Here is a 14,018-nt window from a genome sequence, read left to right as displayed (position 1 = left end):
GTAGGACTTTTTTCTGTCTAAACATGCATAGGATTGTGCCCTTAGTATTTTGTAGCTCACACTGTGGGCTCAGACCGGACTTCTGCCTTGTACTTCAGTTCTTGGGCAAGTTAGTCTCACTAGTTTGTCTTCTGGAAAATGAATGTTTTATGACTGGCCATGCCCTCCATGGTGGCCATTTTATTAATTGGCAAGCCCACCTCATGGCAGCCATTTTGTGAGAGCACCCACAATAGTCCCAAATCCCAAATGTCCCAATTCCCTATGCCAAATGTCCAACTCAAAATCCCAAATGTGCCTACTGACCCAAAAGGGTTGGGAGGACCCTGACATATGTCATGTTCAGGTTGAAAGCAAAGTTGTAATGATGGCTTTCAGCAGCAATTTGTGGGTTAATTAACCCCCAAATTGCAGGGACAAGAACAAACCATAGGTTAACTTGGTGTTGTTTAACCCATGAATAACCCCAAGTGCCCAGGTTCAGATGTCATGGAAACAACCTACAAATGCCACATTTATAGGCTGTTGCTGGAAACTGAAAGTGGCTCTTGCTTGGCACATATCCCCACAATTGCCACCGAAAGCCACTGTTACATCCAGACAGGGTCTAGGAGTAAGTTTTTAGTGGCATATCAGTGTAACTGAGAAACCTGACATATTTCACTGTAGATCTAAGAGGTTTTTAAAAAAATAGTCCGCAAAGCAAGCACAGCCACATAGCACTCTACACAGGCTCTGGCATGAATTGCTGCACAATTCTGCACAGAATAGGTTACTCTCATGTTGCAGAGATTTTACAGCTGACTCTTTAGTATAAACACTCGAAGCCTGAATTAGCTTTGCTAGACGAGGGGGGCACAAGATGTAATTATTTTCTGGAGAATAGAAAATCTTCACCAATTTATATCTCAACCCATGGAGAGCGGCAAAAATATTCCACTGAGTTTCCATGTCTGCTATTGATCAACAAATACTTTGTAAGGTAGACCATTAATGATATTTCCCTATTACAAATCAGGGAAGGGAAGGAGGGATGCAGCTGAGTCTGATTCACAGTGGCTTGTATAGGACTGCCCAGTGAGTTCATGGCTCAGGTGAAGTTATCGACTGGTGACTTCTAATCTATTTGTTAAGCTCAGGCTTCCCCAACCTAGTGCCTGCCAGATGTGCTCGATTACAAGTCCCAACAACTCAGCCGGTATGCATGGTTTGGAAAGGCTGGCTTAACTCTAATAGGGCACTTTATAAGCAAAAAAAATGCTAGCTAACCTGTTGTAACGTAAAGTCCATGTATGTCTTATGTGTCTTTAAAGGCATCCCTGCCTCTTCACAGTCACCTCTCCCACTAGGGCAGAGTTAGCCAACCTGGTGCCCTCCAGATGTTTTGGACTACAACTTTCATAAGCTCCAGCCAGCATGGTCAATCATGAGGAATTATGGGAGTTGTAGTCCAAAACATCTGGAGGGCACCAGGTTGCCTATCCCTGCACCAGGGGCTGCCTTTAAAGATACATACAGACTTAATGTTACATTATCATACATAAGGCTCTGACCTGGTTCTCATATCACAATGGCAGCTCCTGGGTTGTTAAACCATGGGTAATTGTTGGGTTAAATCCAGGTTGCTTAATTATAAACAACCCAGAGTTTCCAGGTTCAGCCATAACAAAACAACCCAGGAACATTAAATAAAATAAAGAATGGAACACACATGGCTCACGTGCTCTTCTCCTCCCACAATTCCTGGGTTAAACAACCCAGGAATTGTCCACTGTGATGTGGGAACTGGGTTTCTACGATAAATTTTGTTGCAATCCTTTATGCACATCTAACTTTAGACATATGAATATTAAAGCCAATGGAATTCCTCTCATGTGCACTGTTCAACTTCATTTGACTCATCTGCTTCCAAACCCCAACCAATGCAGTAAGCATAGACATTACAGATCATGGGCCAGATGAAAAGGAGAAATAGAGCAAGGGAGGTCATCTGCATAACGATTTCATACAAAACCTATAATTATGCATGAGCAGTGGCTCCATATACAGATGGGAAAGGGGTAAGCATAAGATGGAACTCTGTGGAATCCAGCCAGAAAATAATGCAATGATTAAAAAGGAATCCCAGAAATATACTTACTTAGCTCTGCAGTTGCCACACCACCTCATGATCAACAATTAGAAAAAAATGTGACAGGATGAACTAAGTACAATTTACCATTAACAGGCCAAGCCATAAGCATGGTGTCAGTTCCTGTACCTTTTAGAGACATACAGAGGCCCTTTTGACATTACATTCATGGCGTGAAAGCCACTAGAACAGAGCCCCTTCACACAACGTGAAGATAATGTCAAAAAAGCCCTGGGTCATTTACAAGGAATCCATAATGTAACTTGTTCCCATGCCAGTGTTGCCCTAGTCTGGAAATAGGTCACATCATGGATTCCTCCCAGATGAGCTGGGACTTCTGGCACTGACCTGTTTCGCACGACATGACAAGCCATCATGGGTTAATTAACCCTCGTGGAGCTGATTCTACCATCAGTCAAGTTACCCATCCATAATGATGGTGGCATTATGAATATGCAACCGCTGACCGGTCTGTTGTCCACCAGTTATACAAGGGTTGCTTAACCCTCAAATAATCCCCGCTGGCCGGATTCACATGACATGACAACCCCCGGTCAGGGGTTGCATATTCACAATATCAGCCAGCATGCACTGCAGCTCCTCAAGGGATAGTTAGCCCACAACAGGCTGTCATGTCGTGTGAACTGGCCCAACCTTCATGGCGTAGACAGAAGCCACCCCATTAGTCATAACAGCTCCCATGCCGCAAAGAGGGCTCTAATGTATGTGAAGCACACTGGACATGCTATATGTCTATGCAGCACTATATAAATACTACATTATTATTATTATTATTATTATTATTATTAATGAATTACTTGTTTATTATTATTACTTTGTGGTATTTTAAAAAGTAGATTGCAACAGCCTACTGCCTGTTTCTATTTCCCTATGTAACCTATGCCTCCAAAATTGACCTCTCTCAAAAATTGGATTCCCAACCATTTTATTTGCAGGAACAGTATATATACCCTGCATATTGTTATAGTGTTCTACTTTTCTGTCTCCAGTGTAATGAATAAAAATAGCAATTTAGGTTATCCAGGGTAAGTATTGGCTTTCGTGGCAGTTGGGCATAGCTGGAGGTTTTGCTCCCATCTCCTCCAGTTTTCGTTAGGATTGTCTATTAGCTAGTGGCTTAAAACTTTTTTTCATTTGTTTTTGCTGTCTGTAGGGGCTACAGTCCACTTTCTGTTTTGCATGCTGCTGACTCTATGACAAAACAGACTCATATATAGCATTCTGAGCCACTCACTTCTGTTGGATTAGCTCCCAAGAAGGCAATCCTCACAAGCACAAAAGTTGGCAACTAGATTTTATTACTGGAAACAGCCTGCAAGAAGAAAAATGTATTTCGGGTCAAACTAGATATTTTAAGACACGCAGAGTTGCTGATACTCCATGCATTTTTTCCATCTGGTCCCTGCCATGTCTAACATGACAGCATCATGCTGTCTAACATGACAGCATCATGCTGTCTAACATGACAGCATCATGCTGTCTAACATGACATCTCCTTACACCCTGCTCGCATAACTGGCTGTCATGGGCAGGGATATCATATTGCAATGGCATCACATTATGTGCTGCTTCTGTTATAGCACAGCAGCTGCGCCATGAACATTTCTACACGAGGCTTTTATTGCACGTTCATGACTGGTCACTCATGGAAGTTTGTGGTCCCTTTACATGACACCATCCACCTCCAGGGTGTCTCTTGCGCTTTCTGACCTTTATCCCGGTTTTTAAAATATCGGGGATAATGCAGTAATGTTAATATGCTTTAATGGCTGCGTGAAATTGCACAATTAGACTATAACACAGCGCCATCTAGTGGCTGTATAATGAAACATGTAGAACATGCAGACAACCCAAGTCCCTGGAAAAAATCAAACCAATCTTAATCCCACAAAGAATCCAGAAGCAGAAGGTCCGATAAACTACAGGATAAAAATCCTGGTGTAGAGAAGCCCAGAGTCTCTTATAATGGGCCTTGATGAAAACCCAGAGAGGGAGGGGGAGAGAGAGAGAGAGGAGGAGACTCAGGCAAGAAAAGGAAATGAACTGTTGCAATATCTATGTCAAAGCTAGGCTGGCATATGTGATGTCCCAACAAACGATGGCATCTACATACACTTGAAACTGTTGATGGTAGAATATTCCACTATCTTCCACAAAAGGGAAATGGGTGGGTAACTTGACTGATGATAGAATCAGCATCAAGACTGGTCTAATTAGTTATGGGCAGAAAAGCCTCGCTATAAAATGTACCTGTGTTATCATCCTGTGGCAAAACTGCCCAAGGTCCAAAATCCAGATGTTACAGGTTGGACTACTAGACTAACACCCCCCAACCCAAAGCACCCTTGGAATTATGTTTTGCTGAAATCAAGGAAAGCTGTTCCCAAGAGCACATTTTTAGGATCAGATCAAGCGTTTTCCTCCTCCTGTCCCAAAACAAATATTTCACTCATCCATTCTCACGACCTAAAGACCTGGATCTTAAATATCTCTAGATGTAAGCTGCACCTTTCTGAGAAAATCTTAATGTAGGAACAAGGAAAGCAAAACATCATGAACCTCCTCGAGTCCCATGGTTCTACCATTTGCAGAAACGCAACTGGGAGTACCTAGCTACTATTATACAAGAGCCATGGGGAAGGTTATGGTGATTGGCTTTGTTGTCTGCAGCAGATTAGTAACACATGATGTGCATTTGAAGGAATGGTTCCATCATTATCCATCATACAGAAACACTTCTAAAGTAACCATCACCTCATGAAGAGAAAGTCCTTTGTTTTCATAAGGTGATGGTTACTTTAGAAATATCTCTATGGGATAGATTGAACTTCAATTTTGATCTAAACAAGTTAATGTGCCTCAAGAGCCACCCCTCACACACACACACAAAACCAACCTAAGAAGAGAACTTATATTCTGTAGATTTGCTGAGTAGAAGGGGAGTTGTTCACTTCCTGGCAATTATTTTTATAGCTTAGAAAGTGTTGTCTTTCACACCAAGGAGAAAAGAATCTAAGAGACCTTTTGTTGCATTTTGTATTTCAATTTTAATGCCCAGCAGCCTATTGTGGTATGTGCTTTATATATCCAACTCTTTAACAACAGCACGCTCAGTTCAATATTGTTCAACAGATGCTGCCTGGTGGGTTCCTGTTATCTGATAGCTTGCCTTTATGCCCATCTTTAACTATAGCCCTCACTTGTTCCAAAATGAGAATAAGGCAACATAGGAAAGAGGACATGTGCAGCCTTGTGCACATTGTAGTACAGAGCACTGTGCTAAAGACGCTTACAAGGTTCCTTTCCTTCCTGCCCTTTGGAAAAGCTGGAGTTTAGCTCCTCACTTCCTTGAAGATAGAATTGAAAAAACAGTATTTGAAGAAAAAGATTAGATTTGTAGATAGCTGCTCATTTGGTTGCCTATGTACAGAAGGTAAAAATTATCCCCTGGTAACTAAGCAGTGAAGCTTTATAAGAAGTTTGTTCTTTTTTTTCCTTTTAGGGCACAAAGGGCTAAAATAGGTATGGTGGGCAAAGAAACATTTTTGTGGGCTTATTTGCAAATCTGGGCCTGGATCAGACTAAAAAGGCATTTGCCTTTCAAAAGTAAGGATTGTGTTTAGGTAACCAGGCAGGGATGTTCTTGTACTTTAAAGAGAAATTAAGATTTGTTATTGGCAAGTAAATTTTGTGGACATTTGCAAAGGTGAGCTTGAACCCTTAATGTTTATGCTAGTTCTCTTCCCACCCACCCTGCTACCAATAAAATCTATTGTTCGGAGGCAGGCATGGACCTAAGAACCCCACATACTCTGGCCCTTGCTCCTGGCTCGGGAGCTGCATACCAGATGGAGTGCCTCTTCCTCAGATTGATTAAAGGGCCATACTTGTTCTATTGCAACAGTTATTCCAGAGAAATAAGGCCTTCTTCAGTGACACTGTACTTATAGAATTCTGTTCCCATAAAGGCCCACCACACCCTGTCACTGTTGGTGTTCAGGAAGAGAACACACACACACACACACTCCAACAAGGCTTTGGAGAAAGCTGAACATCTGGACGTCTGCCTTTTAAGGTGGCTTTAAGATGGGCACAATGGCCAATGTTGTTTAAAACAGATTAGCTGTTGCTCCAATACTGAATATTTTGCAGTGGAAGCAGGTGGGGTGGGGAGTTATGCATATGTGCATAATCAAAAGTAAGGTGACACCTATTGTAAGGTAGCAATCAAAGTTTATGTTCCCAATTTCAATTCAAACTCAGTTTAATGTGTTTGTCCCTGCCCCTCTTAAGTTTCAAGGCTTGGCCTTGAAATATGCTGGAATTATGGTTGTTAAAAAATAGATAATGACATAAAATACTGTATTTTCAGTTGTATTTTTCAGCATATGAAGATGAAGATAATTGTATTTACAACCCTTCCTTAAGCAAATATCCTAGCAAGTCATAGGCATTGTGTAGTACAATCTTAAGCATGTTTACTCAGAAGAAAATCCCTCTATGTTCAATTGGACTTACTCTGCAGGGAATATGTATTGCAGGCTTAATTTACCATGAATTGTAATGTCATGGGAAATTTACTAAATTGTAAAATGATGTTAATTTAACATAAGAGACATGATATTAAAACATCCAGCATATGAAATGAGCATATTGCATGAAAAGACCATATCCCAAGTCAGCAATGTGTTTCCACAAACTGTACATCTTAACAGAGTACCAAATCCATAACATTACGAGCACACACACCTGACCTATCATAATAATAACAACATATCTTGAACAGTCACCAAATTTCCAAGGAATCCAAGAACCACAGGGTTTTCCACTAATCTCCCCCTTTTAGGTTACATCTTAAAATGAAATAAAAAAATAAAACCAAGACACAATGTAGCTTTCAGTGCTTCCTTTGGAAAGGCAACATGCCAATGTATTGCCAATAAAGCAGTACTACATTTGTGCTAGCTTAAAACATACAGCAGAATGTGCCAAGTTTCCTTATTTGGGAAAAAAACAGTTCCGTGGCTTTCCAGAACTTTGACAATCCATTTTTAGATTCATGATTTCGTGTCCCAATACTGCACTCAGCTCTTGGGACTCAAAAGTAATCCCTTCCAAGCACCCCAAAACAAAACAAATTGACCTGAGTGATAGACAGGAAAGAAATCCATATAATATAATGCTGCTTTGTCCTCCAATGTTCTTCATAAGAAAACCTGACTGATAAATCAAAGCTACATTTGCTATTTTTTAGGACAAAACATAGAATGTGTGTGCATGTATTAGGTTTGCTTGTTAGGATCTTTTCCCCTCCAGGCAGGGATCCTGGCACCTTCAGCTGCTGCCTAACAACAGAAATGGTCAGATTAAGCTTTCCCCATTACTGACTCTCTACGCTGGAAAGTTTCACTGGCCAGCTCTCTTCTTCTCAGGCAGCAGCTAAAGGAACAAGAGCCTTGTCAGAAAAAAAAAGTTGACAACCCTAGCCCTTAAGAACAAAAACCCTTATAAATTTGGGAATGTCTGACATTCCCAAAAGCCTCTTACCAAAAAAAGGTAAGGAAGCTGATCAGTTAAGAATTTACAGAAGCTATGCTAACTTCTATAAATAGAGTCATAATCAAACATGTTTTCTCTTGTTTGGCTTTTTACTCTTTTCTTACTTTGATTTCTAGTTTTATTGAATTGTGAAGTTTTACACAGCAGGGTTGTATTGCTGGCAATAATTTATCATGGTTAAATAACCATAACTTATCATAGTTAAGAGAATGTGCTATGTGCTATAGGTTTAGGATATCAATGCAGATTGAGGGCTCCTAGTTCTTAACAGTCCTTAACAGACTTTTCGTGGAAAGAAAAAAGACAGAGGAAACAGTGGGTTAGAAGTGGAAGACATCTAGACGCACCTATACCCCGTAAAATCCTGTGAATGAGACAGGCTGATTGCATGATAAAAGTCTTATATGGAAGAACCCCCAGTCTGTCACCTATAATATGGGGGAATGGTCTTTTCAGTGGTGTCTCCCCATGCATGGAAGACTCTACCCAGACTAACTTGCATGACATCCTTATTAAACTTTAGGCACTAGGTTAAGTCCTTTCTGTTTGCCCACCCATTTTAATCAGCCTTGTAAATAAGCCCACAAAAGTTAATATCCTGCCAAAAAATAAAATAAGACTGCTGGGGGGATGGTACAGGAAGACAGCTGCATTTCTATACTAGGCCCAGAGGAGGGGGCCTCCCTCTTCTAGCAGTCCACTTGGTTTCTATACTGGGTACAGAGAAAGGAGCACTCCATCCCTCCCTCTGCCAGCCTGCTCACTCACCATATGGAATTCCTGGTCATCTATGGCCATCAGGCTGGTGCTTAAATACAAGGCTGATTTTAACTGTGAGGTTAATTGAACAGTGACCTGATGGCATTTTTATACATAATTGTTTTAATTGCAGTAATGTCTGGTGTTGTTAGATTTTGCTTATATGTTTTTTTTGGGGGGGTATGATTTTTCTGTTTAAGTATGCTAAATATTTGCTTTGTTGGTTTTTCCCCTATTTTTTGTTTAAAATTTGGAGACTATTTTAAATTATAATTAAATAATTAAATAAGAAAAATTAGAAAGCATTCTATAAATACTCAAAGCAAACATAAATAAGTAAATAGGGTTATTGTAAGCATTATTAAGATATATGACATGTTTAAGCCTTTAGGAATAGCACTATATGTATATTAAGGGCAGCATCCAATTAATTGTGGGTACTGCTGCCACATGGGGAAGATATCCATCCTGTTTCTGCCTTACTTTACCTATGCCAGTCTTTGCCAAACTGGTGACTTTTTTTTTACTTTTTAGATTTTTCAACTTCATCTCCCATCACCCCAGTCAGCATGGCTAATGATCAGGAATTCTGGGAGTTGTAGTCCAAAACATCTGGAGGGCACCAGAAGGTTGGCCTTTGTGCACATACAGACAATGCCAGAGGCTATTAATGTGACTGGGAAGTCTGTATGCGCCTCCATATCCCCATCCTACCCCCTCTTCAGCTCGATGAAAGTTATGGGGCACTTTGTCTCAAAGTGTGTTTGGGGTAGAGATGCTGGAGAAATTCGAGACGGATTAAAATGAGCTCGGACTTCTAAGAATCCAACCTGTGGAATCCTCTGCAGAGCGACCCCCTCAGGCCCTGCAGAGTCCGTGGACTTTCGGATGATTTTTTTACTTTCCCGAAATTTATGCATATGAATCCATAGAAAAATACGCAAGTTTCTGCTGAGGAAACGTAGAATGGAATAGGGGACAATACACTAAATCTTACGTACTGGGGTAAATTGTGTAAATACTTACATAACTATTTCTGTATTTTTCCGCATGACGAAAAAAAATATATTCGCATCTCTCTGTGGGCGGATGACGGAACGAAAGGCACCTGACAATCCGCAAAACACAGATGGAGTGGATTTTACACAGCCCGTACATCCCTAGTTTGGGGGGAGGATGAATGGGAGACACATGTATGACTTCTCATTCACCCTGGAGACCTAGCACTAGGCAGAGAGGAGTGGTAAACAAAAGCCAGAGTGGTGTAATGTTAGAGCAGCCATGAGGAATCTTCTGCCTGCAGGCTGAATACAGCCTGCCAGCCTCTCCCTAGGGATGTGAGAGAATTTCGTTTCAGTTCAGTTTTGATATTTGCAAAGTTCTCCATATTCAGGACAAAAAGAACTTGAGATTTTTTTTAAAAGTGGGGAAAACTAAAACTGACAGATTCATCCATCCAGGCCCAGGGCTTTGAGTGCTTTGCTCTTCAAAGTTTGAGTTTGAATCCCTGTGCTTAATTAGGGTTGCCACCTCTTTTTCTGATAGGCTCCTCATCTGTAACTGCTATATGGGAGGCAAATACATCAGGATCCTGTCCATGGTGGGAATAGCTGTACCTACTGACTTTGACTGGTGCAGATTGATGAGAATTTCATTTCGGTTGACTTTTCATAAGAATTTACCAAAACGCATAAAATTCTTCATCATTCATTGAGAAAGAACATGAGATTTTAAAAAATCTGAATGGGAAGAAAGCAAAACTAACAGATTCACCCATCCCTACCTCTCCCCAGGCACCCTTTTCCTACGACTTTTCCATGCTGCGGCTCTCCGCAGCATGGAAAGGCAGCGAACGGCCCATGGGAATAGAGTGCTCTCTCCCTTCATGGACAGTTTTCTGCCCTTCCATGTGAGGATGTACGTGCGACAATCAGGTGTATGAATGTGTGGGTGAATGGAGTGTGTGTATGTGTGGGTGTGGACAGAGTGAATGGGGGAGGGGTGTCCAGGCAAGCTTGCCAGGTACTTCATGCCAGCAGTGGGGATGGCTCTACCTACACTGGGCTGTAGTCCTTCCCATTGCTGTCATGTAGCCCCCAATGTGTTGCCCGGAGCCAGTGCAGCCCTCAGGCTGAAAAGGGCTCTCCACTATGGGGTTAGAGTGCCCACCTAAGAGCAGGGAGACTCCGGTTCAAACCACCACTCGACCATGAAAGCTCATCGGGTGACACTGGGCTAGTCATGGTCTCTTAGCCTAAGCTACCTCAGTGTGTTATTTCTAGGATAAAATTGGGAGAGAATCATTCATGCTGCCTTGAGTTCCTTGGAGGAAAGGTAAGATACAAATGTACTAAATAGACAATTAGGGCTCTACTGAGCCTAGGGGATTCTTCACATGCTATCACTACACCTGCCACAGGCTAGAGTATACCCTAAGCATTGCTATTTAACTTTTTAATTTAAAAAACATGGTTAAAAGCATGGGCTTTTAGGACAACTGGCAGCTCTGTTCTACAGCTCAGGTGTGACAGAGTGGAGAAAGAGAGATGAGCAGACAAATATTCATGTTTTTATTTTCCATACAAGTGTACACTCCACTGGAAGATGCTAGATCACTCTAGCTATAACTTTATAATAGTTTTTGTATGAGCCACATATCAAATATTTCAACATATTAGTTACACAGCTAAGTCTGTCAAAACAAATATGTTCGTGTCTCAAAATCTGCAGATGAAGCATAACAATGTGTGAGGGCTTGATGCCTTGATCCATTTCAGCTGTCCAGGTTTTGGCTTTTAAAAGGATGAGCAACATCCGTATTCTTAGGGATTACGAATATTTCGAGTCAGAGCTCAGGGATCAGAAGCAGGCCCAGCTTCGGGCCACCACCAGGGCTTCAGCTCCTTGGTAAGCCCACTGGCGCTGATGCCTGGCCTGGGTCCGTGTCTAGTGGTGGCTGCAGCAAGCAGCCATTTTAATTTCCCACAACTGCCCTGTTGTTGCTCCCTTTCAGGCTACTACAACCCTATATACTCTTACTTGGGACCTCTGCATTTTAATGTTACAGTTCTTTGGGATTTGTTTATGCATCCCAACTATGCCTAAGTACACTTAAAACTCATCCCAGCTTTCTTCTGAGTAAGCATGCCAAGTATCAGGCTGTCAGAGTTGCGAAATGGCATGTTCATTTCAGGACATTCTGAATGTTACTTAAAAGAACAGATAGCATTCTTTACTAACACTGTCAAAAGCAAACTAACTAGCTTCCCAGATAGAAAACTTCTGAAAGTTTTATTTTTCCAAAAGCAAAGTCAAACATACAAGTCTTTTCTTGTTTCTTTGGCTTTCTAATTTCTATACTGGCTGCATAACTTGAAGCTTTTCTCTTCCCCTACAAAAAAAAAAAATGCCAAAAGAACAACAACACGCCAATTCTAAGGACTTTCTTTGAGAGGATGGGAAATGGCATAAACTCAGAAGATGAAAGATGACCTTAATCATCCCTGCACCCACCCCTGCAAGGGTGGAGTTCCACAGGTATACCTACTTCAGAAACAGGCAGCAGCACCATCACCGCCACCAGGGCCTAATGTAATAAATTTTCCAAACTTCGTAACAGGTTTAAAAAAAAAAAAAAATACGAGTCATAAAAGTATACGGAGAGCACGGGTGCACGTTTACGCTAAACACAAGGAGGCTTCCGAGAGCAGGAAATGACCCTTTCAACTCCCTGAAAAACGTACATAAAAACCTCTTGGCTTAGCAAGCCAGTCTTACAGTCCCCTTGTCGAGCGGCTGAGGCCGGCTTGAGAGAACTCTGTCCTCAGCCGCCCAGCCAGGGCGACTTCTTGCGCCAGCAGGGCTCGTTCCCGCTGCAAAAGCGCGCAAGAGGGGCCAGGCTTCGTAGCCCTGGTGGGTCGACTCGCCTTTTGGCGCTCAACTATGCCCAGTGAGGGGCTGCGGCGCGCCTCCTGCCCCAAGGAAGCGAGAGCGCGCCCGCCATGCCAGCCCCAGACGTTCCTCGTTCCTCCCACACCTCCGCGCTCACCCACCGACCCTTGCGAGGAGCAACCACGGGGCTCAGCCTCCGGCTAATCTCCACCCACACCAACGCGCCCCCCGCCCGCGCCAGCCAGCCAGCGAGCTCCGCGCAGCGGCGCGGCGCGCTTCCTTACCTTCCTGCGGGGACGCCCGGATGGCGGTGCCCGCCGAGAGAGGAGCCACGAACTTGTCAGAGGCAGCGCCGCTCGCCTCGCCGCCACTAAGCGCGCTTCCAACCAGCGGGACTTCTGCTGGCGCGCTGGGCGTGCGCGCGCGGTGTCTCCCACGCTTCCGGTTAATGTCAAAGGAGTCAAACAATCCAGCCACTCGGTGTCTCTGGAGCTTGCGATAACAGCACCACCCCGCGCCCAGCCAGGCCAGGCGCGAGGGGCAAAGGACGTCCCGCCCACTTGGCTGGCTCGGAGGCAACTTTGGGGTCCTCCTCCCCCCGCGCCAGTGCAGGGCTTCTCTTGAGGGGACCGTCGGCCCGTACCGCCCCCTTCCCAACTCCCTCCCACAACCCTACGGGCAAAATACTCAGACACCAAAGTCCAGCTTGATTATATTAGTCCAAAGCCCTGGACAAATCACGAGGGGAAAGGCCCACAGCATGGACTCCGTTGGACCAAGGGCGGTTTAGACATGTGTTAAATAAAAAATAAACATTCATGTTATAGAGTCCAGGCATGAGGTGGTCGTTTTTCCCCGCAGTACCTGAAGACGCCCGAGACTGAAGTTCAAACCCGCAACTCTTTGCATGCAGAGCTCGTGCTCTACCACAGCTGCAATCTGTGTGGTGCTTTAAATATGAGCAGACTCGCTCTGGCAAAAGCTGGAAAGCTTTACGATAAACCTGTTACATTGTAAGGCACCTCTGGAGTCTTGTTTGCGTTTGCTGTCAATCGACAGGCAGGGCCATCTAACAGCAGTTATACTGGTATCATAACTATTGGTGCTCATTGGTGCCGTGTGTACCAAAGTTATGATAACGGTATGATAACAGTATACCTGCTATGTGTAGTTCAGCCCAAGTCCTCCTATGTTCAGTGGGCCTTACTGACAGGATTGTATTCTGAAGCACTTTACAGGGAAGTTCACCAAGTGCCAACTTTGTTATCTTTAAGGCACTAAGGGAAAACGTCTTTATTCTTCCCAGCATTTTAGGTGTGTTTTAGTGTTTTAAATATGTTAAACTCTAGCGTAAGGTTGGTTCATTTTTCATTCTTCTGTTTCAAGTCTTTCATTTTGGATTTTTATTGTCTATTTTCATTATTTTGTGTAGAGTATGTTGTATTTAATATTGTTATTTTATTATTGTAAACATAGCATCAAATGATGAAGGTCATTTAAATCAATGGGACCAACTGCTGAGTAAACCTGCTAAGGATTGCTCTTGTAAAGGCTTCAATCCAAAGCGTACATAGTGAGGAGTAAGGCCCATTAAACACAATAGGACAGACTTTTGAGTAAACATGGTTGAAATCCTATCCATACCTACATGGTAGAA

The 14,018-nt window shown here is 42.9% G+C and overlaps 1 protein-coding gene across 2 annotated transcripts in view; it reads right to left on the bottom strand.

Moving 5' to 3' along the window:
• Positions 1-13,016, bottom strand: part of MAP3K20 (mitogen-activated protein kinase kinase kinase 20) — a 147,277-nt gene extending 134,261 nt beyond the window's left edge. Inside the window, exon 1 of one of the 2 annotated variants that reach the window (XM_084812965.1) lies at positions 12,646-13,016. The gene's annotated coding sequence lies outside the window, so the exon portion shown is untranslated. Of the gene's footprint in view, positions 1-3,386; positions 3,467-12,645 lie in introns of those variants that run through there. The other variant, XM_084812976.1, reaches the window with a different exon arrangement.
• Between the last annotated feature and the right edge of the window lie 1,002 nt (positions 13,017-14,018).

Source organism: Heloderma suspectum, chromosome 1, assembly GCF_057233095.1.
Source record: "Heloderma suspectum isolate Gila_16-S chromosome 1, 16-S_ref, whole genome shotgun sequence".
NCBI classification, from domain to species: Eukaryota; Metazoa; Chordata; class Lepidosauria; order Squamata; family Helodermatidae; genus Heloderma; species Heloderma suspectum.
Note: the sequence above shows the minus strand (reverse complement) of the source record. Positions and strands in the feature narration are given on the sequence as shown.